The 24,280-nt window shown below is 35.0% G+C and overlaps 1 protein-coding gene across 3 annotated transcripts in view; it reads left to right on the top strand.

Annotated features, from left to right (window-relative positions):
• Positions 1-24,280, top strand: part of LOC139961226 (plasma membrane calcium-transporting ATPase 1-like) — a 145,047-nt gene that overhangs the window by 44,847 nt on the left and 75,920 nt on the right. The window lies entirely within an intron of this gene.

Raw genomic sequence — 24,280 nt, 5'->3', positions numbered from 1 at the left:
CACCTCCATGTTAGGATGCGTGAACTGTATGTTTTTGAGTTCACTTCAGTCTACATGTATCACCTCCATGTTAGGATGCGTGAACTGTATGTTTCTAGCCGACCGGGTCGATGGTTGGTAGGCCATTGTAAATGGTGACAGAGGCAGGTGTTATAGTGAGAAACTGGTAAAAAGTTTAGGAAAGGATTATCTTATGAGAGGCGAAAGTCTTGTCAGAGCTATCGGTAGAGGTCGGATGTTTTTTCACTTTTAAATTTTATAGGGGTTATGAGCTTCACGTTCATCTGTTGTGATTGGCACAGATGGATTAGGGAGAGCTAGTGAATCGGGTGAGTAGAAGGATGTAGCCTGGGTTACGCATTATTTTTATGAGATTTTAAATTTTTCTGTTTTGAACAAAGACCTGTGTAGTCTTTGTCATTGTTGTCATGCAGTAATGCTAGGTTGCGTAGTTGTTGTCGTGTACTTTGCATTGGTAGACATATAACTCATAAATATCTCTACGAGCATCTATCCCATTACGTGCTGTGTTAGGCAAAGGGCCTAGCTGTCTCTCAATATGTTGGGTATTGGAAGTGAGGTGAAGATGTTGCTCATAGCTGCATGGTGGGCTCTAATTGTGCCATATCACATTAATACTAGAATAATGAAAATGCTTTCTAAAACTCAATTAAATGAACAGATGAAAAAATTAAGTTAAAATATAAGGATTATATAAAGAGCTAGATAACGTTGAAAATACTGAGAAGATGATACCCCACAACAAAGATGTTGTTTCCATTTTTACATCCATGAAGGGCCCCTCTGTGTTGTCCAGAATGTGACATAACATGTTGGAAATGAAGGAGCATTTCAGTACTTTTTCAATTTGAACTTGTTCATGAATACAGCTGCTTTCAATCATGTTATGAAACACTGTGAAATCAGAACCGGGACTTACATTAAGTAAAGAGAGGAAAAGAAGTAAAGAAATAACACACCGTAGAGCGGCCTCCGAAATCCAGAAAAGTGAGAAGACTTTTCGGAGCCAGATGTTTCATTCCGCAGCGTTCCTTTTTTTTGCGAGAGAATTGTCTCTGGGAAGATTGCCTCTTTATGAAAAGCAGAAGTCGTGTAGCTTACACAGGAGGAGAAACAGAAAAAAAAAAACAAATGAGTGTAAGAGACTCTTGGCATAGATTTTTATTATCCTAGATTTATGGAGTAAAGCAGATGTTCTTGTGTATCTCTAATTTGAATTGTTGTCTCCAAGGTTTGTCTTCAGGAATATGTTGTCCCAATCGAGAATGTAATTTCTTCTAGCTGGTCTGATGAACTGATTAACATTGGAGCCAAACCCCTCCCATGCTTTCCTCTCCCATGCTTTCCTCTCCCCCCATGCTTTCTCCCCTCCCCCTCCCCAAACAAATAAATGAAACCAGCTATAGTTGAAGTTAATGCTCGTTATGAGACTTGTTAATTTGTCTCTAAATGATTAAAACTGAAGTATCATTAATCTTGAAACTTGTCACAATTTACTCAACTCCCCTCATCTGTCTCCCCACATGTGTTACAGCACTATTCCTTCTACCGTCTCAAATTCATGGTATTAAATTCACTGGGACTTAGTTCCTTTTTACATTAGAGTGAATTATTTTGATGGGAGAGGAAGTTAGACAGTGTGCTAGAAGGAGTTATTAATAGGAGGGTTTAGGGGATTAAATATTACTGGTTCGTTAAACCTAAACCATATTGAAAGTATGTGTGGTAATTGCTAAGTCTGCAAACAAGTAACTAGTGGGGAAGTGCTGAATGTAGATCTCCAGCTTCCACAAGGCAAAGCTTTAGCCATAACACATGATGACCAAAATGTGCATCAAGGTGTGAAGAGGAAATTTTTTTTGTTAAAATATCATATTTGCTTGATTTGAGCAAATTATGTAGGTATAACTTAAAGAGTTATTGTTCCATAATATGCTGAATCCTCTTCTTCCCAAATTCTAAAATTTGACCGAGCAATCTTGCCACCAATTTCAATTCAATGTCAGAAAATCATTCTTCAGTAAAAAACTGTTAGTTTATGTGTTTTGTATGGGCCATAACTAACGGCTGGTTCTGACATTGTCTGTCTTCCTTTGTAATTAATGGACTCATTCAGCCTTACTTCATTTTTGTTTCGGTACATTTTCAAAGAAATTTTTAGCTTGAGGTTTTTGTTCGGCAAGCATTTAGTGTCACAAATAGCCATTAATCTTCTCGCCTTTTACACGCATGAAAGATTCAAATATATTCATTGATATATTCTTGCTCTCTTCATAGTGCCGTAGGATTTGTAGTTAAAAGGCACTTAAAACAGAACAACTTTTCTTCCCCTACATGTCTTCTAAATTATCTCGAGTGACAGACTTTATTGTTTCTGATGGACAAAGTCAGGTTTCCTTAAAACAGAATGTCTTTTCTTCTCCTTCATGTCTTCTCAATTGTCTAGAGTGACAGGCTGTATTGTGTCTGATGGACCAAGTCAGTTTTCCTCTTCATTTCTCTTTGTAGAAAGTCTTCAATTTAGAGCAAGCTCTGCGAATTGTTTCACAATTATGAATTCATTTTACATAGCGTCTTCTTCCCTGAGAGAGCGAATCTGTCCGCATAATGAACACAAACAGAATGACTATTTTTTGACTATGCATGAATAATGCTTGACATACTGTAGGCCGAGAGCTTCAGTCTGCTATCACACAGTGTTACCCAATCACACCAGTACGGATTTAACCTTGCCCAGCACACAACAACAACGGTGGTCATGCTGCAAAGAAAGCAATATACACTCGTTAAAATACAAGAAGAGAAACCTGCCCATATATTATCTATATCTTCTCCTCTCTCTTTGGCAAAGCTATTATCGTTTGCATCCCCCCTGCAACTTGCGTGGAAAGCGTACGATACGATGGCTGGCTGATTAAATCTGAAATTTCATTTGTGGCTGAGCCTGGGTAAAGTGTGCTAGTGGCATAATTGGTGCATCAAATGACAACCAGTGTAGTAGGCAATGTGGTTTATGGGGGTATATGTTGGTAGTCTAGACACATGGGAGCTGCTGTCTTCATGAGATGAGTCGAAAGTTGGCAACTTTAAGGCTGCAGAAACAGCTGAGAGCTTTGGAATAAGCAGTTGTCTCTTAAGTAAAATGTTTACTGTACATGCCAGGTGTGCCCTGCCGAGTTTGATCGTGATATTAATATTGATATTAACACACAGGCTGAAAATTCTTTGCAAAGATTGTAACAGAAGATGTATCGTAAGCTTTGATAATTAACATCTTCAACTATTTTTCAAATGAATTTTTTGCTGTCTGTAAGTAGAACCAACAAGTGATAAGTTAAACTGATGCAAAGTAATCACTGAAGACAAATTCTGGTAGATTTGAAAATAAATAACTAAATAAAATGAAAAGAATCTCACAAAAAAATCAGTTATAAAAAGTGTTATTAAATTAATATCTTCCTTGCATGTAGTTTTCCGACTGAGACTGTCAGTCCATGTCTCTCAGTAAAATTTCTTTCTTACTTGATAAAATGTTTGGGCAAGAAAACAGAGGAGGTTGGAGCTTCTTCCAACTATGGTTTCGTTGATTTCACGGCCCTCGGAAAGGATGACATCATTGTAATAATTTGTAGATGAATTCTAACGAGGCCAGCACAAAATCTAAAGACGAAAGTTGGCTTTTGAACCTAAATGGTCTGAAGTGCTTGCCCAGTCTTGGCCTAAACTTCTGCCTGACAGTGAGGCTGAGAATCCCAATTGAGTTCTGTGGGGCCAAACAGGCTATCAGTTGGTGGTGGCAGATGCTGTATAAAATCAAACATTGGTATTGCAAAAGGAGAAAGAAAAAAAGCAATGCAGATAAATATCTGAAATACTATTAAATTGTATCAGGCATATCATTGGGCTGATATTGATTGCTTTCTCAAATAGTATTAAATGTCATATAGTCAAATAAAGAATCTATAATTGACTAATATAGATCTGAAAGTTCAAGGAATTGATGTTGTTTGTGTTTCTTTTGTTTTGTGAAATCTTCTAACAGTCATGTCATCAAAAGTGGAACACTGATTCAGTCTTTGTGATAAAAAAATTAATACTTCATTCTTTAAACTGCCTCCTATATGTATGCACTCCATTCATACCCCAAAGACCGTAGCTATGGTAACATGTGATAAAAATTGGTTCATTCACTATTTAGTTTGAGAACAAAATACATCATACTGATCTTCTGTATATGAATAACTGTATGTGGATTATATTTCGTGGAAAAAGAAAAACAGTTATATAGCTGCAGATTACTATATTTAACTGTAATTTTTTTAATGAAACTTTTAGATTTTCCTAGCTAGACCTTAATGATACAACCAACTTAAAGATAATTAAAATTGACAATGTTTGTAATGACATGTAAAGTCATATACTGTACAGAGCTATTGTACAAAGTAGACCTCCACTTTTCAACAGGTTTTTTCACTATTGTGAGGTTCATAAATATATATATTGCTATAGCATCTGACAGAACTGTCTCCCCTGACAGTTTAATATTGATGTTAATTATGCCTGAAGTGTTTACTAATGGTAAAATATGATGCAGAGTAATAATAGGAAAGGTCAAACACCACCAGTCGAAATATGATGCGATAGCAAGGCTCTTGCCGTTTATGGATGAATGCATGCATGCATGAAGATGGACAGGATTTAGTTTAGTTTAATGCACCAATGCATGAGTAAATTTCCTTAACGTTTTCAATATTGGAGTCAGTACTACTTTTCTTTGTGAATTAAGCTATGCAAGAGCTACTGTATACTATGGATGTTACACTATTAACTCTGGCTTGTTTGTTGTTTTTTAGATTTAAATTCTTCTTGAAAACACCACCATTCAACAAGCTGCCTAATTTGAGATAAAACTCTTTGGTATTGGAATTAGAAAGACTGGTATTCTCTTAATTTAAGGTTAAAGTAAATTCAGTCGTGTACATGAATAGGTAACAAGACTTTGCCTGAATGGCGCATGTATGCTTTATGTCCAATGCAAAGCACAGCATAACAACAGCTTTCATCTTATTGTGTTGACACTAACATTGATAACTCTCTTCGAAAGATCACTATGCAGTTACACAATAGTGTTAATGTTTAGGTTCAGTGTGAATAGCTTGACCTGATCCGGTTTTAAAATAAGAATGGTGAGGCAGACCAGAGGAAGACAATGGACTACCCAGCAGTGACTAGAGAAGAGAAGACAATGGACTACCCAGCAGTGACTGGAGAACAGAAGACAATGGACTACCCAACAGTGACTGGAGAACAGAACACAATGGACTACCAATAGTGACTGGAGAACAAGACAATGGCTACCCAGTAGTGATTGGAGAACAGAAGACAATGGACTACCCAGCAGTGACTGGAGAACAGAAGACAAGAGACTACCCAGCAATGACTAGAGAACAGAAGACAATTGACTAACCAATAGTGATTGGAGAACAGAAGACAATGGACTACCCAGCAATGACTGGAAAACAAATGAAAATAGACTACCAAGCAGTGACTGGAGAACAAAAAAACAGTAGACTAACCAGCAGTGACTGGAGAACAGAAGACAATGGACTACCCAGCAATGACTGGAGAACAAAAGACAATGGACTACCCAACAATGACTGGAGAACAAAAGACAATGGACTACCCAGCAGTGACTGGAGAACAGAAGACAATGGACTACCCAGCAATGACTGGAGAACAAAAGACAATGGACTACCCAGCAGTGACTGGAGAACAAAAGACAATGGACTACCCAGCAGTGACTGGATAACAGAAGACAATGGCTACCCAGCAATGACTGCAGTTGCTGCACCTCTGACTACAGATGCTGCACCCCCCTCAGCCTTCTATAAACTTGGTTTAGTAAAAGTTTTGCGCTTCAAAATCTAATCTGTAGAAAAGTACTGTTCAGTACTGCTAATGTTACTAAGACCTCTTTGTAAAGTGGTAACACAACTGACAGCCACCAGACACTGCAAACAGCTCAGACTTTCTGTCTGAAAGAAAACAGTAGGGCAGATCTTTCTTAAAATTTGCCCAGAATGATCTCTTATCAGTTAATTTATGAAAATACACTAGATGGCAGTCCTATATTTGTTTCTTTGTTTTGCAAACTGCATAGTGTGTAATATACAGTAAGCTAAAACATAAATATACTGCAGCATCTGAGGCATGGCATATGAATTATTAAAGGCGTCGTCTGTTTTGATGAGCCTAAAGGTTAATGTTATGTACATGTCTCTTTGGACACGGACAGGGCTGTGTTGGAGAGCAAATTTGCAAGTCTAATTTTTTGGCATTTACCTCATCGTAAAGGGCAGAAGATTTGCATTCCCCGGGGTGTTGTAGAAGTAATTCCTGTCATATCGAAATGGAATAATATGAAAATCAAGACAACCGTTGTGTGGCAACTAGAAGAAGGATTTAAAGCAATTTGAAGGAATTATTCGTGTCTCTCTAAGGATTGGAGTGTCTGCATTGGAAAAGGAGGCAGACGCATAGACTAGCATTATTCAATTTAATCAAATCATTGCCTGGTTTATTTGCTATCTCTATGATTTTATGAAATCTTCATATCTTCTCTTTTGTATTGGTATAGTGTTCATAAGTATAGATGTTAAAGTTTATATCCACAGTTAACAAAGTGCAGGCAACTTAACAATCTTACTTCATTGATCCTTGTGACTATAAATAAGATATTTTTCTCTACTTATGTAGGGAAAAAATTGGGGTGGGTTTATAGTATTTGTATACAGTGGGAAGACAATATATGTACAGCACATAACCTATAGTAATAAAGGAATAAGGATACAGTGTAGGAAAATCACTCTATAAATAGCTTCGGTTTATATCTCCTGTTTTCTTTTAAATGTCACAAATTATGTTAATTTAAAATACAAACAAACTAATAACAAATGGTGAACAAGCTTAGAAAATTATGCTAGGGGCCAGTTTTTTTTTTGATGGAAATCTGCAGACTAGATTTTTTTATTTTTTTAAAGTGTTGAGTTTTATCCTATCACCTGTCCACTGATGATTAAAGCAAAAAAAAAAATCCTGTGAAAGATAATTATCAGAAACCTTTTAAGATTCATGCAATTATCAAACAAAGAAACCCAAACATTTGCCACACAGTTTACACAAGAGACATGCTTAATCCAATTAAATTTTCAAAATGCATGCAAAGACACGGGCCGTATTTATTTATATTAAATATATAGAGATATGTGCAACTTGTCTCACTCAGAATGAAATACCAAGTTGAGCTCTAGTTTGAGTGCATACTGTACAAGACATTTCTTGCTTTTTTATCTGAATATGTCACAGATTTGTTACAATTCATTTCTAGATAACATTACAAATAATCATACGTGTTCATTCGCCATGAGAATTCTTTCTTTCCCCACTATGAGCCTGCTGATCACTAGCCTGTATTAATTTGTTGACTGTAAATCGTGTTCTATTCTTGTATGCACAGTATATATGAGGCCTAGAAACCTCTGCTTTATTATAGTGCTTTGTAGGCCTATAGACTAAGTACTGATGACTATTGCTAAGTACTGGTGTTTTGCAAATTTATTCCTTTTTCTGTTTGTTTGAAAAGTTTGTTTTGTTAAAAAATGTTCAACAAGAGGGCTCCTCTGGAAAGCAGTGCTTCTGCACTGAGCAGGACTACTCTCATTAAAGATGACAATAAAAAAAGAAGCTGAAAGTGCCTCTTCATCCAGGTTTGACAACGTTCAACGACTTACATTTCCAATTTCATTCATTTCCACTGAAGGGCTTTGTCAAGTAAAACAAGGTACCACTGTCCTAGCAATGCAATGTTGTCTTGTGTATACATGCATACAGCTCTACATGAGTATGTTAAAATTCAATGTACATTCTAGCTGAAACCGTTCGTTTCTTACAAATTTCTACTCATGCCAGGAGACATCCTGAGCAGCTACGGTGGTGTATAATTTATCATGTAACACTGAAGAGAGTGAGTGTTAGGCCCCCCATTTACCACACACAGTGTGAAAAACCTAACCGAGGAGAAATCAAATCCAGGGTGGTCATTAATATACACCATAGACCAGAACATGTACAAGGATTCTGTGTTGCCTGCAAACTGTTATCAATTGCCATATATTTAGAAATGGTTTGCATTTCATTGAGATCTTTTAGAATTATTTCCAACTCCAAGATAAATCATACACTTTGATTGTTACACATTACCCAGCATGCAAAGATGGTGTATGTAATATTCTGGTTAAGAGATATGATAACATCATATCGAGTTTGTAAATCCAATCTTATATTAGTTGCCGGCAGATTGGGTAAAAATTTTGTCACTTAATAAGAGACAGTTGTTTCACTATGATTTCAGATCTTATCTCTTGACTGTCAGTGTTAATTTGCTATTTTTTCCTTGTAATATACACACCACAGGTCTGTGTATTTTGTGTTCTGCAAGCCATGTAATGTGTACATGCTTCCTGTAAGTCTTTAGTAGTATTGATTCTCGATTTCATTTTGTCATTTTGGTTCAATTGACAGTGTGATAAGTTACAGTATTAGTTAATCATGGTTTTCACAAATTATGCATTGCAATCATTGAGTTTCCATTTTCAACTCATGAACAAAGAAACAAAAAATATTTCCTGTTTCCCTTAAATTAAGTTGCAAGTGGCTATGTTTAAAGCTGCACAGCGTTTTGCTTTTGCTTTTTCTTTTGCTTTTAAAAACTATAAATAATCTTACCTTTCATAAATATTCATATGCCTTGATTATGAAGTTCACTTGACAAAGTGGAGAAATACGTAAGTAACATGTTAAAATATGCAATTTAGTAATCTCTAATTTGATTGTCACCTGATATGAACAAGCTGTTGTCTAGGGAACAGAGTTTGTGAAAATGGCATGAAATAGATATCCTTAAATTACTTAGTAATTTACATAAATTTACATAATTATTTGATGAAAGAGTTAGAAAGGAGACTTTATAGTTTGATCAAATTTGAATATTATGTCTTCAGTAAAAGATATGCTTTAAACGTGATTAATCATAAGTTTGTTAGACATATTTTCGCTCTCCTCTCTTACCTGTCTCCCACTCCAGATCTGCACTTTCCCATCCACCTAAACTACACTTTGGAACAATTTAGAACTGCGCCCTCGCTTCCTGGGCACCGCCCACTTACTCCTCCTTCCCAATCTACCATTCTGAATGAAAACTATGCAAAATCTAGATTGTTTTCAACGTTCAAGGGTTACTGATAATTAATAATAATAAATAAGTAATCAATAATTATTTGTTAAGTTTAATGCTTCTTGAATCAGGTGAATTAAATCCTTGCCGGAATGGATACGGTGGGGAGGGGGGGGGGGTGGAGGTTGTTCCTTGTGTTTTCAAATTTTTATACAAAATGATTATTACAATAATCTTCATCTAGGTTCTTTTGGTCAAAACAAAAAATATCAACCAAAAACTAGTCTAGCATTTAATGACCCATTGATGTCTTGATAATTTATTGTGGTATTTCGGAATAATCCCTGTGCCCCGATTCTGTAATAATAAATATTAGATCTATTTATAATTATTAACCATACGGCCTAGCTTCCACTCATGCATTGAGACTTTCGCGTGTTACCTCAAGTTATGCTAGAGTACCATGTAATTTCGCTGTGCTACATTGCCCATAACCACACTTGTTTTTGCATGATATATTTTTTTCTTTGCATTTTTTATCCTTCATTTTACCTCCTTTTTGCAGCACATTTTCTCATTCACACTGCGAAAGTAGGACAATTAAATAAAGTGTGCGATTTTGTCGTCATTGACTCACAGTTGGCATTTTCAATGTTTGGCAGTTTAAGTGTGGCCATTTTAATCTAAAAAATCGTTTGTATATTGCATTAACGATTATCACACACGAGCGGTTCGGCAAGCTGGTTGGCCGTGTGTAAGATTTTTTGGTTGGTAAATGCCAGACGTATGTTGTTTCAGAGGTAGGGTAGTTTTGGGACAAGCATGATTAACTGCCGTTATTGATGGGCATGAAGTGCTTGGGACTCCAGTTGAGGTTTCAGTGCCTGTTGTCAACAGCTGTGAATTATTTATATTCATTCTTGAAGCGAGAAAATTACAATATTCTCCTACTTTTTGTTAGTAGTTTATTTATATCACAAAATTTGTTTGTATTCACGATGATTAGGACACGCATGGAATCATGTTACTTTGTGTATTAACGTTCCCCTAAACAGAAACAGAAAAAAACAAAAACAGGATTTTGACAGTTGGATAGCTTCCCTAAATTTTTTAGTAAACCATAAAATTTTAGACTGTTCAGATATGATTTATGTTCATATTGGAGCAATTTTCCTTCTTGTACATTTTGCCATAGTCTGGAAAGAATGTTGCACAAATTCTCCAAATAATTCTGTATAAATTGCTAATAAATCAATGTTTTCATTGTCAACATTTTCCTAGTGTTTTTCGGAGCATAATGTAAGCTAACTAGGAAGAGAAGTAAAGAGCAATCAGTGATGAAAATCAGCATTTGTTCAAGTATTCTCTTGCAGTGTTTGGAAATTATACATTCTCTGCGATAGTGATTTTACCTTTAATTTTTGCTGTGATAGTTCTTCTATATGTTCTATGGACCCTGTGTACGTACCTCTTTTTGCATTGCATTTTGGGATGCGATACCGTATTATACCATTCCCAGTAGTTGCCAGTGGTTGGCTATATTGTGGTTGATTCTGGTCATGTACCTTTTGATCTCATTGAAACAAAGAAGCTCAGGTCTTAATTCTCAAATATTGTCAATGCAAAGTAAACAATGTGAAATTTCAAGCTTTTCAGTGAAGTAATTGACAGTACCCGCAGTTGTTTAATTAGCCGACTTTTTACAAATGTAACTGGCTGTTAAGAGTTTCCATACACTACGTCCCCCTTTGCTCCTTCTCTTCCAACTCCTCCCTCCCCCCCAAGTACTGACAGTGTACTTGGGAATACCTCGAGGAATGTAGTAAACAATTCAAATATTAACAAAAGTAGTTAGTATTATGTCTTTCTGATCTCTGCCATCAATATTATAGTTCTTCGTAGAAGGATAACATGATCTACATTTTGTAGGCAATAATGGACTGGCTGTAGTATGTGTGGTCATTCAGGAGCTATTGTATTCTGAAATTTATTTATTAACTTTCATCACTGCGTCGGTAGTAGCTCAATAGTGGTCAGAACCATGGATCTGTGCAAGCTCTCTTTTCTGGTATACATAAGCAGCTCAGTATTGAGTAAGTTGGCAATATATTGTTGGACAGGCACGGAATACTCCAGGATTTTGTGCACTTCACTATGTATGACTCACTATCAAGCTGTTTCTATGTTCGTTTACAAAGGATAGCAACGGCCACAGGACAATGGTGTGGTTATGTGAGGCAACCACAACTACAATGAAGAAAAGTGATCCTGGGCTAGACATTTCTTCATATCAAGCAGCCACCTTCTTTTATGTAGAAATGAGACAATTGCAAGACATCTGTCTCCATAAACTTGTTTGATATCTGTCTTGATTTAGTATTAACACAAAGCTATAATCCAAATACTAATTCTGATATTGTCACAGAAACATCTTTGATCCCACTGAGCTTTATCGACAAATCGTTAACATTTTAGGGTATCTGCACCCTGAACTGAATACTGAGTGTTTAAGTACATACAGTGTAATCTTATGTGGTTGAATCATACAGTGATACAGCTGAGTGAGAGAAATGATGGTTAGGGCAGATTAGGTAATAACGACTTTTATAGAGGGTGCTATATCTTCGATCAGGTCTTATAGCTGTTAGCCCGCATCCTTAATTACTCAATGAATAGTAAATATATACTTGACTTTAATTGTGATCTGCCAGATGTGTATACCTTCATACGAACGGCTGTTTAAGTACTTCAATATCTTGCCGTCGCCGGGTGTGTGTTTATGCACATAAATTTTGAGATGTCTAAAAAGTTTCGGGAGGTGATGAATAATTAAAGTTATAATGCAAGGTGCGGAGTTTGTTTGCAGCACATGTTGGCTCTCCGTATGTGGATGCAGTTAAGTTATGAGGAGCCTTCTTTTAGTGTTTTACTGTAAAAAGCAATCCACCAATTATCCAACTTTGAAACCAAGGACAAAGGAAATATCATTGTGATTGGATTAAAAGAGAAGGAGGGGAGGGGGGTAGGAGAGAAGGAGGGGAAGGGGGGTGCTAGGATTAGGAAGATGGTATCGTAGTTGGGGTTTGTTGTAGTACTGGGATTTAGTTGTGTCTGAAGTTGTTTAGCAGCAGATTGCATGGTAAATTGTGTGTCAATAGGATTCCAAAACAAAGGATAACAAAAAATGTACTGGTCAATAAAATTTGGAGTGTTATTGTAGCTCTCGTTGTGCACACAGAAAGCTGTTCTTGGTGTTTGTCGATCAAGCAGAGTAGTTTGAGTTAGGTCTTTGCTGGCTGTGAACTTTGTGTTTCTTATCTAAACTTCAAATGGCGAAACTGAGATTAAGGCATGCATCCTAATACATGGAACTTTAATTTGACAGGAGACCTACGGTAGGGCTGAAAAACTAATATATGGTCTCAGCATAATGTAGTTTATTCACTGCTGTTGTATCGTGGACATAGGTACAGGTACCGCACCACAATTAATTGCTCCCATTGACCTACACACTAAACTTGTCACTTTCCAAGGCCGATAGAGCATAGATGGAGGTTTTCAACTGGCATGTCCTACCTACCATATGATAACTAATGGCTGGGGCTATCATAAAACATTCAACTTTTGCCACCATGACCATTTAGATTTTGAACTAGAAGAGCTCAAAGTTTATCATAGTACTCCCCAACCCATATGCCAGCTGTCTCTGCGGAATCTTCTTGTTTCATCCAAGATTTTATAAAATACCTTAAATCACGTTCAGTCCTCCAGATTTTTAGACCATCAGTAGTTTATTTCATCCTCTACAACATCCAAGAATCAAAAAGAATACTGATGACACAGAAAATGCCACAAAAATCAACACAGTAGGGCAGTTTAGGGCTATATTTCGAAGGTTAACCTATCAGACGGACTTGCAGTACTCTAATTGTGGTGCGATACACCTACAGTATGATTTCGAGGGACTATGTGTACACTGCCACAGACATGCAGGTCAACAGTTAACAGTTTGCTCATATATTAATACATCAATATTCATGAATGCATTTCCATCTGCCACTCAAGTGACTGACATGATGTTCTGAATCAGCGCTACAAGATATATATTCCCATTCAAATACGAGTAGTTATCTGTTAATTAGTATTACCAGTTAAATGGAAAATTTACATCTTTCCTCAAGTTTTAGTGCTGTAGGTAGTAGTGTTGATGTTTTTGTTTCTTGATGTTTTGGACGTTTTAGTAATAAATGTTTTTTATTTCAGTGTCACAAAACCTTTTATGAGCCAGTGTTTTTTGGTTTGATCTGGATGATATTGGATTATCAATACATTCTGCTGTGATAATGAAAAAATGACTGATCAATCTCAATTCTCCATTCCCACTGTTAAATACACGCTGAGTTTATGTTGTGGTTCGTCACAATATCTCTGCATATCTTAAATCTCTACTGAAATCTGATTAAATCTTTATGTAAAACAGTATGTGTACTGCACAGATTTGCATATATATATATATATATATATATATATATATCAGTTGCCAAGACTTCATGTTTATTAGTAATGGAAGGCACTAAGAAATGTCATGGCTTTGATGACTCCATGAAATTGAAGTTACTTATAAATACGACATACAGTACAACTATCACTCCCACCCATCCCCTCCCCCTCCCCTCCCACCCCTAATTTGGAGAAAGGTATTCTCATAATGCTGCAGTATATAAATAATTGACTATCACTTACAAGTTACTGTTGGTAGTACATAATAAGTGTTGATATGTTAGACCCATGTAAAGGAGATATCATCCGTCCATGTTAGATGCAACAAAAGATTTATGTTTTGATATGTTACTCTTTAAAAGATGAAAACGTTCAAAAATTAAAGTTGCTGGACTTTAGCACACACATCTCACTAAGTTACTGTCTTATCATCAACACAAAAATCTAAAGTAAACCTACAGGCTGATATATGGTTTGAAATAACGCATATTTGCATTGAAAAGTTGCTGATTATAGCTAGAACACATCCTTGGGTGTTCTGTTGTTTGCACATTGTAAACTGAAAGTGTATGTATACTTCAGTGATTATTAACATGAGTGTGATTTTTAAGCATGGATTGATGGATTGACGCCATTGGCTAATTGCCTTTAAAGGATCATTTCAGACATATTAACAATTTGAATGGTGACCCTTTTTAGATTTTTTTTAGAATTGGATCAGTAGTAATTTAGGAATTAAGCTAGCAAAAGGTGTTTTTAAAGTTTGATTTTGTGTTTTGTGTTCCACACTCTGTAGTTGGTGTTTTGTTTGATAAACTTTTGACTATTCAGTAATACCATTTGACAGTGGCAAGTATGATGATAAAAATAAAGTGCCTGTTACTTTATTTAACAGCCTTTGATCTCAACAGTATACTTACCCATATCAAAAGAGTTGGAATACTTGAAGGATGTTATCTTCCTACTTAAGAAATGAAGATAACCGAGTGCCATTCATGGCCTGTACTATTACAGTTATCCTTGCATTGATGTCAAATAAAGGACTTTACACACCTAGCCTTCTAAATGACCCATCTTATTTCAGGTAAATATTATCCACAAGATTAGTTTAGGCAAGTGTAAAAAGAGATTGGATAATACAAGTAGCAAAGAGCTGAGGTTGTTTTGGCATTTTCACGTTGAAATTTTTAAAGGCCTGCTTGCTTAGCTGATTAGTTTGTAGTATTCTCATTGCAAATAAACATGAACATTCAAAAGAAATTGACCCTCATTTATTGTAAGAAGTGATGACGTTTTTCCAAGGTAGTAGTCAGGTTTAACTTTCATTCCGGTGGGTTGAGTATAAAGTTTCATACTTTTATCACAGATAAGGTCCACATTCCTATAGTTAATACCCTTCTAGCTTTTACACCAGTTTTTATGTTTTTTGTTGTTGCAGAGACTGCTTTCAAAAATGAAATACTTAGCTTTATTAGTTACTCTGACAGAACTTACTTTAAGGTTGTTAAATTGTCAATTAGTTACTGCAACACTGGTTTTAGAATCCCGGTTTTAAAAAGCCAGTTTTGCATTCAAGTTGTGAAGTAAAGTGTGAAGATGTTTTGATAACCTAACAAGTTAAACATTGCAGAAATTGTAACCTAGCTGTATGTCACCTTGATGTTTACACAAGGTCTTTGCACACATGATCTTATCTTTTCACTTCATCACATGTCAGTATTTCTGTCAGTCAGAATTAAGTGGGTCGTTAAGATGTAGCAGTACAAGTCTTTTGACTTCAAGCTACTTTGCCAACCATTAAGGAAGGAAGGATTTAATACTTCACTGTTACAAATGTCAGAAAGGATGTATACAAATTTATAAAGAAAGTACTTTCATTTAGTTGAATTTGGTAGTAAAGCTTGTTTTAATGGAAAGGATGGTAGAATGTGAAACTTACTATCTATTGTTAAATTTATTGTTACTCTGTTATTTGTTGTTTTTTATTACTTTGTTGTTCCGACTGCAGTTGTCCACAACTCTGGGTTGAATTAGGTGTACATTTGCATCAAGCTGTATCATGTGGTGTTTATGCACTTTTTATGTACTTATCCCAACTTAGAATTTTGGTCATTCTAAGTGAAAACATAGTGTATAATTTCACATCAATTTAATTGCCATCTCACAGAAACAAAGTTGTAATGATAATAATGTACTCCTTTCTTTAGTAATTATGCTTATATTAAACTATCTTTTAGATGCTTGCTTGCATTTAGTATGAAGTACATACATGTACATATATCCCACTGCATACCAAATTGTTCTGCTCAAATGGTATAAACTAATTGCCTCCTTTCTTAAGCAGATGTAATTATCAGGTAATTAGTTTGAGAAGAACAACCTAATTCATATGCAAATTAGGCTAGGCTAGGTTGATTCTACTATGAAGTGTTGTAAAACTAGGTAAGAAACTGGTCTCAATTCTAGCTTTGAAGTGTAGCAGAGACTGTCTTGCCATCTCAAATCTGTTTTTGACATTTATGCAACGTAAAAAGTCATAAATTTTGTCTTCAAGATGAGTTTCTGGGGCAGTAGACATGACTTTGTAATACCAGTCACCTGCTTTATGTCTGTGTACCTTGCAGGACCTTACATATAGCTTTGACGGAACATAAAGTGGTACAAATGTGGTCTTTGTTAAAACAGAAAGCCAATATATATATTATATAAATATATATCTGTTACAGTGTATCATTTCATGAAAGTACAGTGGACTAGCTGCGGCTGAATGTCAACGTGACTAAACACACCCACAGTTTTTGAGAAAGTGAGCAGCAGCCCAGATGTCTTAGGTTCCTCTCCGACTGTGACTCCCGGAGAATGCAAGGCATGTTTGTTGTCATACTGTGGCAAAGTATCTCTAGAATGGATTGATACCTAAGACAGTTATCACCACTAATGGAATATCTAGGTTAAGAATATAACTGAAGATATTCCAGCTTTGAAAGACCCTCAAGATATAGTTCAGGCTTCATTTTCATTTGACGATAGTCTTTTCACCCTTAGTGCTGCATATAATCATGTAACTAAATTTGATGAAGCTAGGTTTTCTGCATCCGTAGTTGATACGAATGGACTAGAAAAGAAGAAAAAAATGGGAAGGGAAAGGAAGGGAAGGAAGGAGATGAGTTTTTTTTTATAGTGGTCAGCTTACACAGAACTAGATTTGAAACTTTGATGTTAACTTCCAAGGAGAAAGAGAGTTAAATTGATGAGGTCATTCTCAGGTTAATATATACTCTATTTTCACAGTTTAAAGCTATTTTTATGTGAATTATTGTGGAATTTGCAAAAGGATGTGTATGATGACACAGTGACTTCTTTGTTTAATTTCTGTGATATGTACCTCACAATTAGCTGTTTTTATAATGTATTATTTAATCTCATTGATACCAGTTGGAATAGATGTGAGCCATGATGATTCTACACCTACTTGGGCAACAATTGCTTTTTTACATAAAAGCTCAATTTTGCGGTGAATTTGCCAAAATATGGCTGTGACATTAAAATCCAATGGCCAAGGAAAAAATTCAATTAGGTACCTGAAAACATCTGTTTCTTCCAAGTCCACCAAGGTTGCTGATGGAATGAGCTAAAACACCTTGAAGGTTTGCAAATGGAAAAATACTAGAGTACATTAAAATTTGTCTTGGGACACAACCATTTCTTTATTGGATTAACCACAAATATTTAAGTTTAATACTTTGGAGCAGCAACCAGACATATCTTCTCTGGGGTAGGCTGAGGGTTAATTAAATCCAGCTATGTACAAATATTACATGTTTTTTTTTTACTTATGAATGACTCAAGAAGTAGCAACCCAAAACATAATGCAGGGATCTTGAACCATCCCAGATAATATAGTTGGCATATAGTTGGCATAGCAGAAGTTTCTTGGAAATTAAACTAGTTGCTGCACAATAAAGAAAGATACTTACAGTAGTAGCAGTTATGGTTCACAGAACCTATCAATATTCAAGAATTTTTTGATAAACCAAAATCATGAACCTTAAAAGTGGAAACTCATATTCTAAAAGTTCCCTCAAATTATGTTATCATTTAGTCACAAAATCTATCAACTTAGGCATCTTTGAGTCAAAAAAATAGGGGAAAAAGAAGAAAGAAAGAAAGTTTAGTCTGACATATATGTGGTCATAAAATAATTCAGTTGTCATTGACAAGTGTCCCTATAAATGAAGTTGGGATGGAATTTGGGATGTTACTAATGTTGATTTAATGTGGAGGTTGCAGAGATGGTACATGGCATCTCATTTCTTACCTGCCTACACTTGGCTACTTCCATCGGAGCTTAAAATATGACAACATGAATTTGACATGATGGCAATAACATATATTAGAGCACTAATACCACTGTCAAGAGCATGAAAATTAATTCCAAATCCTGTTATTATATATGTTTGTGGACAGAGAACCATTGCTTACGCTATGGGTTCACCATTCAACACACATTTGTCGTTTCTGTAATTTGATACATAGACTGGTACTGTGGTACATCTAAAGAAGATGAATGAATCTTTACATTAAATAGCCATACATTCATGTTTTCCTCAGAGACTTAAATGTAACCTTCAGCCTGCTTTCTGTATTTTTTAAAGTTTTATATAAAACTTTCAAAATTTCACCGGACTGACTTACAAGGTAAAACAATACTACCTTTAAAAGGAATGACCCCCCCCCCCATCCCTCCTTCATCTTTGAAAAGGGTAGTAGGATGATGTATTTATGTTATTGGGATTGTGGGGAAACAAGTCTAACAGAGCAATGTTGAATCTGATATATACAGGCTCTGCTGTAAGGTTAGAGTTTGTCGGACACCAATTGTATCGATCTATATTCTATAGACCTTTGACAAGTTTTAAAGGTCAGTGTAGGTTCCCCTTGTAAAGCAAAATGTCAGTGTAATAACTGTGACCTTGCCTGCAATATGGCCTGGATGTTTTTTTGTTAACTCATGCAATGTGCATACACGTGCTGCATGATCCTACACACACACACACACACATACACAGTATAGTATGTACAGTACTTATGTATGGTGTCTTTCAAGGCAGCAGGTCTCTGGATATCTTGTTGACAAAATTGATTTGTCACAAGTCACAACCGTGCCAGATGATTAATGGAATTGAATATTTTGGAGAAGGGCGGAAAATGAGGAGATGAAAAGAAACACTACATAATGGCATAAATAATTAACTGTAAACAAGACATCTTAATGTACAGGGTTAATAGCTTTATACAATTTTTTTCCCCCACATTAATAAATTTAGCTTTTTGCAGAAAATGATATCAACACATTAATAGAAAGTTGTCATTTTAGCATGATGAATTTTGAGTTAATACTTCAGTTAAGTTTTATTTATTTATTGTTTTTCCTTGTAAAATTTATTTCGCTTTGCAGGCAAAAAGCAGCGGGGAAGGGGTGCATTGCTTTCTAAAATCCCAAAGGGAAGATTTTATCGAGGGCTTTAGTGGAGTTCAATAAACTCATCTTAAAACTCATATTATTTTGTATCTATAAATAAATTTTAACCTTTCCTCTGTGCAATTGAAGTAGTTCTGCACTTTATAACACTTCAACCAGAGAGAGACACAAAAGTAATGCTTTCGATGAATTTGTTATTGCAATGGTTGTCTTTTGGCCGCCTGCTGTGAGACAAAGATTGTTCGGCTCACAATTTTACATTTAAAGTTTAGGCTGTACAGTACTTTCATAACGGATCAAAGTATATATCCTATGTATCAAGAAAACACCTACAGGTGCCAGAGAACAAAAAAAGAGGAAGTTTATTTTGGTACATGTGATTATCGGATTTGTATGTACAGCATATATATGTTTATATATCATAGTTAACAAAAGCAGAGAAATAAGATATGACTCATAATTGACAAATAAAGGAATACTGTATTAGAAACTAGTAACTCATTATTGGTCAATTATATGAGTCATATCTTATTTTTCTGCTTTTTTTTGCTATTAATTTCTTTTGAAGTACACCAGGATTTTCTGTATAATATCTATATCTATATATATACATATATATGTATTGGACTATATTAATGTAGTTTTGGCTGCAGTACAAGATCATCAATATGTAATACTTTCTATTCCTAAGTTACATCACTGTATGGTGTTAGATAATTAAGGAATACTGTATTAAAAAATAGTAACTCATTATTTGGTTAATTATGAGTCATATCTTATTTTTCTTCTTATTAATTTTATTTGAAAGTACACCTGGATTTTCTGTATAATAACTACAATATATATATAATATATGTATGGGACTGTATTAATGTAGTTTTGGCTGCAGTACAAGATCATCAATATGTAATACTTTCTATTCCTAAGTTACATCACTGTATGGTGTTAGATAATTAAGGAATACTGTATTAGAAAATAGTAACTCATTATTTGGTTAATTATGAGTCATATCTTATTTTTCTTCTTATTAATTTTATTTGAAAGTACACCTGGATTTTCTGTATAATAACTACAATATATATATAATATATGTATTGGACTGTATTAATGTAGTTTTGGCTGCAGTACAAGATCATCAATATGTAATACTTTCTATTCCTAAGTTACATCACTGTATGGTGTTAGATAATTAAGGAATACTGTATTAGAAAATAGTAACTCATTATTTGGTTAATTATGAGTCATATCTTATTTTTCTGCTTTTGTTTACTATTAATTTCTTTTGAAGTACACCTGGATTTTCTTTATTATATCCACAGTATACATATATATGTATGGGACTGTATTCATGTAGTTTTGGCTGCAGTACAAGATCATCAATATGTAATACTGCTATTCCTAAGTTACATCACTGTATGGTGTTAGATAAATAAGGAATACTCTATTAGAAAATAGTAACTCGTTATTGGTTAATTATGAGTCATATCTTATTTTTCTTCTTATTAATTTCTTTTGAAGTACACCTGGATTTTCTGTGTATTGGACTGTATTAATGTAGTTTAGACTGCAGTAATAGATCATCTATATGTAATACTTCTATTCCTAAGTTACATCACTGTACAGAGTTAGATAAATAAGGAATACTCTATTGGGTAATTATGAGTCATATCTTATTTTTCTGCTTTTGTTTGCTATTAATTTCTTTTGAAGTACACCTGGATTTTCTGTACAATATCTACAGTATATATATACATATATGTATGTATTGGACTGTATAAGTGTAGTTTTGGCTAGAGTACGAGATCATCTATATGTAATACTTTCTATCCCTTAGTTACATCACTGTACGGTGTTAGATAATAAATGATATCCAGATATGTCTGAGCAGTCTAGCTAATATCAGAACCAGAAACATAATTGTATCGTATGGCCTTGCAGCACTCGTCGTCGAAGACTACGCAGTCTGCTCAGGAAAAGGTCAGGAGTTAAATTTCACCTTGGAGAAATCGCAAGGTGCCATGTTGCTTTGCTTCCCTGTTTAATATTAATTAGATTATGGTAACTCTACATTAAATCATATGAAAAACGATATATATAGTATTTTGAATGACAGTATGGAGGAAGAGAGTTTTGTAAGGTGACAATTTGAGTTATTTCTGGGTTGGAAGAGAATAATTCAAGAGAAAATCGTGTCGTTGGATTAAGATCAAACAACAGAGATATCTGGAGACTTTTTTTTTTTATAGTACCTTTCAATATATTTAGTTACATAAATGCAAAATATTTATTGACTTTGATAACTACACAGAGCAAGATTTATTTTGCATTCATAAATAATTTTACAATAGCCAATTTTTAGATGGACTAAGCTCCATTTATCAAAAGATTTAACCATTATAAAGTGGTCATGTGAACTTTGAAGCGTTCCTTCTTGCCAAATACTGACCAGTGTAATGAGCTTTCTTGTCATTTGTAAGTTGGCCTCTGTTGATGTTTGTATGACCATGTGACTATATTTCCTCCTACTTGCTACTAAAGTTTTTTTCACTCTGGTAATGTTTGCGTCGACTTGTTTTGAAGTTTAGGGGGAATGGTACATTTTGAGCAGGATAACTGGAAAGTCACACTTGAAAGTAAATGGAGATAGAGCAGTTTGTAAACAATCTCTCCTTTGCATTTTTGAAGCAGGATGGTTCAGACTTTTTGGAGATATTAAACATTTGTTGTGAAGATTCACACAACAGGCTAACAAAGGTGTTTTTGTAACATGATAGAAAAACATATCTGAAGAAATGAATAATTCCCCTCCTTTTAAAGTAATGATCTTTGAATTTGTCTTTTGAAAAATTGTGCAAAGAAAGACATCATGTAAAAGCTTTAAATTAATGTTGCCTTTGGGTTTTCATCCTTGAATTATTGCAATATTATATAAAGTATGGAAGTAAGACACGACAGCAACACAACCACAACAGCTATACAGAGAATAATAAACAGAATAAAGAAAACTGTAATATATGATAGTTTGATAAGCATCCTCGTTGCAAAAGTGATCATACCGATCTACTACAAGCTGACCACGATTCAGAACAAATTGATTGATTGTGTTTATGATAGGTTGTTGCATATAGAATTCATCAGGCTTAGTTTGTCCTTTGTTTGAAACGATTATTAATATTGAAGTGTAAGAGGTTATTACCTCGGTTCACCATGGTAACGAGGCCGCAGGGATGGTCAGTTTGTCATCATCGATGGCTCAACGTACTGGTCTGTTTGATTGTAGCTGTAACAATAAACACAAATAGACTTCCCTTGACTTTGAACTGTCCATCATGATCAAACTTTGCTGTTCAGTCTTTTTTTTAAAATTTTTTTTAGCGGTAACTCGTTGCTGTTGTGAAGATATATATATATATGTAATGGATAGTAAGACGTCTATGAAGTCATTTAATTTGTAACAAATTATTATCAAACGTATAGTTACTGTAAAGAAAGGAATTTATTGCCATAGGATGCACTTGTTTTATGTGGCCATCCGAACAAGTTGATCTTTGTTCTAGAGTAAAGGATAGATTCACAAAATCAACTTTGCAATAATTTTGCATAAGAGGCCGTGGTAAATTTGATAATGGCATCTTATGGAAGTTTAGATAGGGAACAGTGATGAGGAATTGGGTAGTAGCTCATAGAATTCATTTTTGTAACGTGTATGTTGTGCAATGGCATGTTATGGAAGTTTAGATAGAGGATGGTGTCAGAGAATTGGGTAGTAGCTCATAGAATTTAATTTTCGTAACGTGTATGTTGTTCAATGGCATGTTATGAAGTTTTCATAGAGGATGGTGTTGGAGAATTGTGTAGTAGCTCATAGAATCTTATTTTCATAACGTGTTTGTTGATTTTCCATAATTAAGTCAGATCCTTTTTATAAGATGAATATTGTTGGAACTGTAGATCACAGTGCCACTTACTTTAACCGTCTCCACTCAAACATAGCACACATATATGTTCTATATATTCAGTATGTCTCTTTCCATATTTCCTGATGTCTATTCCCTGTTCCTTTTTGCTAGTCTCAGCTAACAGGCTTTTTTATAAGAAAACAAGAAATTACAGCGTTTGGAATAATTTATCTATCTGACATTTTTGTCGAGAAGAAAACTCCTTGTCAGGAGTCGTTTTTTCCCCCTCTAGCTTTCCACAGGAAGCTCAGTTTACGGCAATTTTATTTTCATAAGGCTTATAAAAGATTATCGCCAAAATTTACAACTGCAGCAACTCATCACATGTCATTTCGTTATGTGAATCTAGGATTTCAGCGAGGCAGTTGGCATTTGGCAAACTTTGAATCCACCACGTTACTAATGAAATTCAAGCAGTTAAAAGACTTTCTTAGTAAGTTGCATGGAGTGTATTGAGAAAAAAACCAACAATTTGTGTCAGAGCTTTTAACCATGATTTTACCTCATTTTAGCAAATTTATTGAAAATGGTTACATTTAAATTTTTTTGTAAAACTTTTTGAAAAATGTCAAGTGGGGCTGTGAAATTGCTCTGGTACCAGGTGCTTCTCTTTACATATGCAATCCATTTCTCTGAGGGCACAGTCTCAGATGTGACTAGGGGAACTGTATTTATCCGAACATGGGACTTTTTCGGACTAACGTTAGTCGGATCAGATTCGGACTGGCTGGATTCGACTGCAGTCCTGCATTAAAAAATTCTCAAGCATGTTGTCTTAATTGTCACACTTTCTTATAAGATTTCTTTTTGTAGTAGCCCAATGTATACAGTATGTGGAAAATTTGATCCTAAGCTTAAAATATATCACAGCAAATTATATGGTAATATTTGTCTCCTATGTGGCATCATAGGTCGATGTCTCCATTTGTGCAAATAGAGTCATTACGTGCAAATATTGTCAATAAGGGCAATATTTAGGGGAATAAAATGTATCTGTGTTGCCCTTTAGTCACGCTCCTCAGTTGAAAATATTTTGATCATCCGAGATTCATCACGCATGTTTGGCTGCCCGAATGCTGCAGCTGT

The sequence above is a fragment of the Apostichopus japonicus genome, chromosome 20, assembly GCF_037975245.1.
Source record: "Apostichopus japonicus isolate 1M-3 chromosome 20, ASM3797524v1, whole genome shotgun sequence".
Lineage (NCBI taxonomy): Eukaryota > Metazoa > Echinodermata > Holothuroidea > Aspidochirotida > Stichopodidae > Apostichopus > Apostichopus japonicus.
The sequence above is the reverse complement of the archived record's forward strand: the minus strand, read 5'-3'. Positions and strand labels throughout refer to the sequence as shown.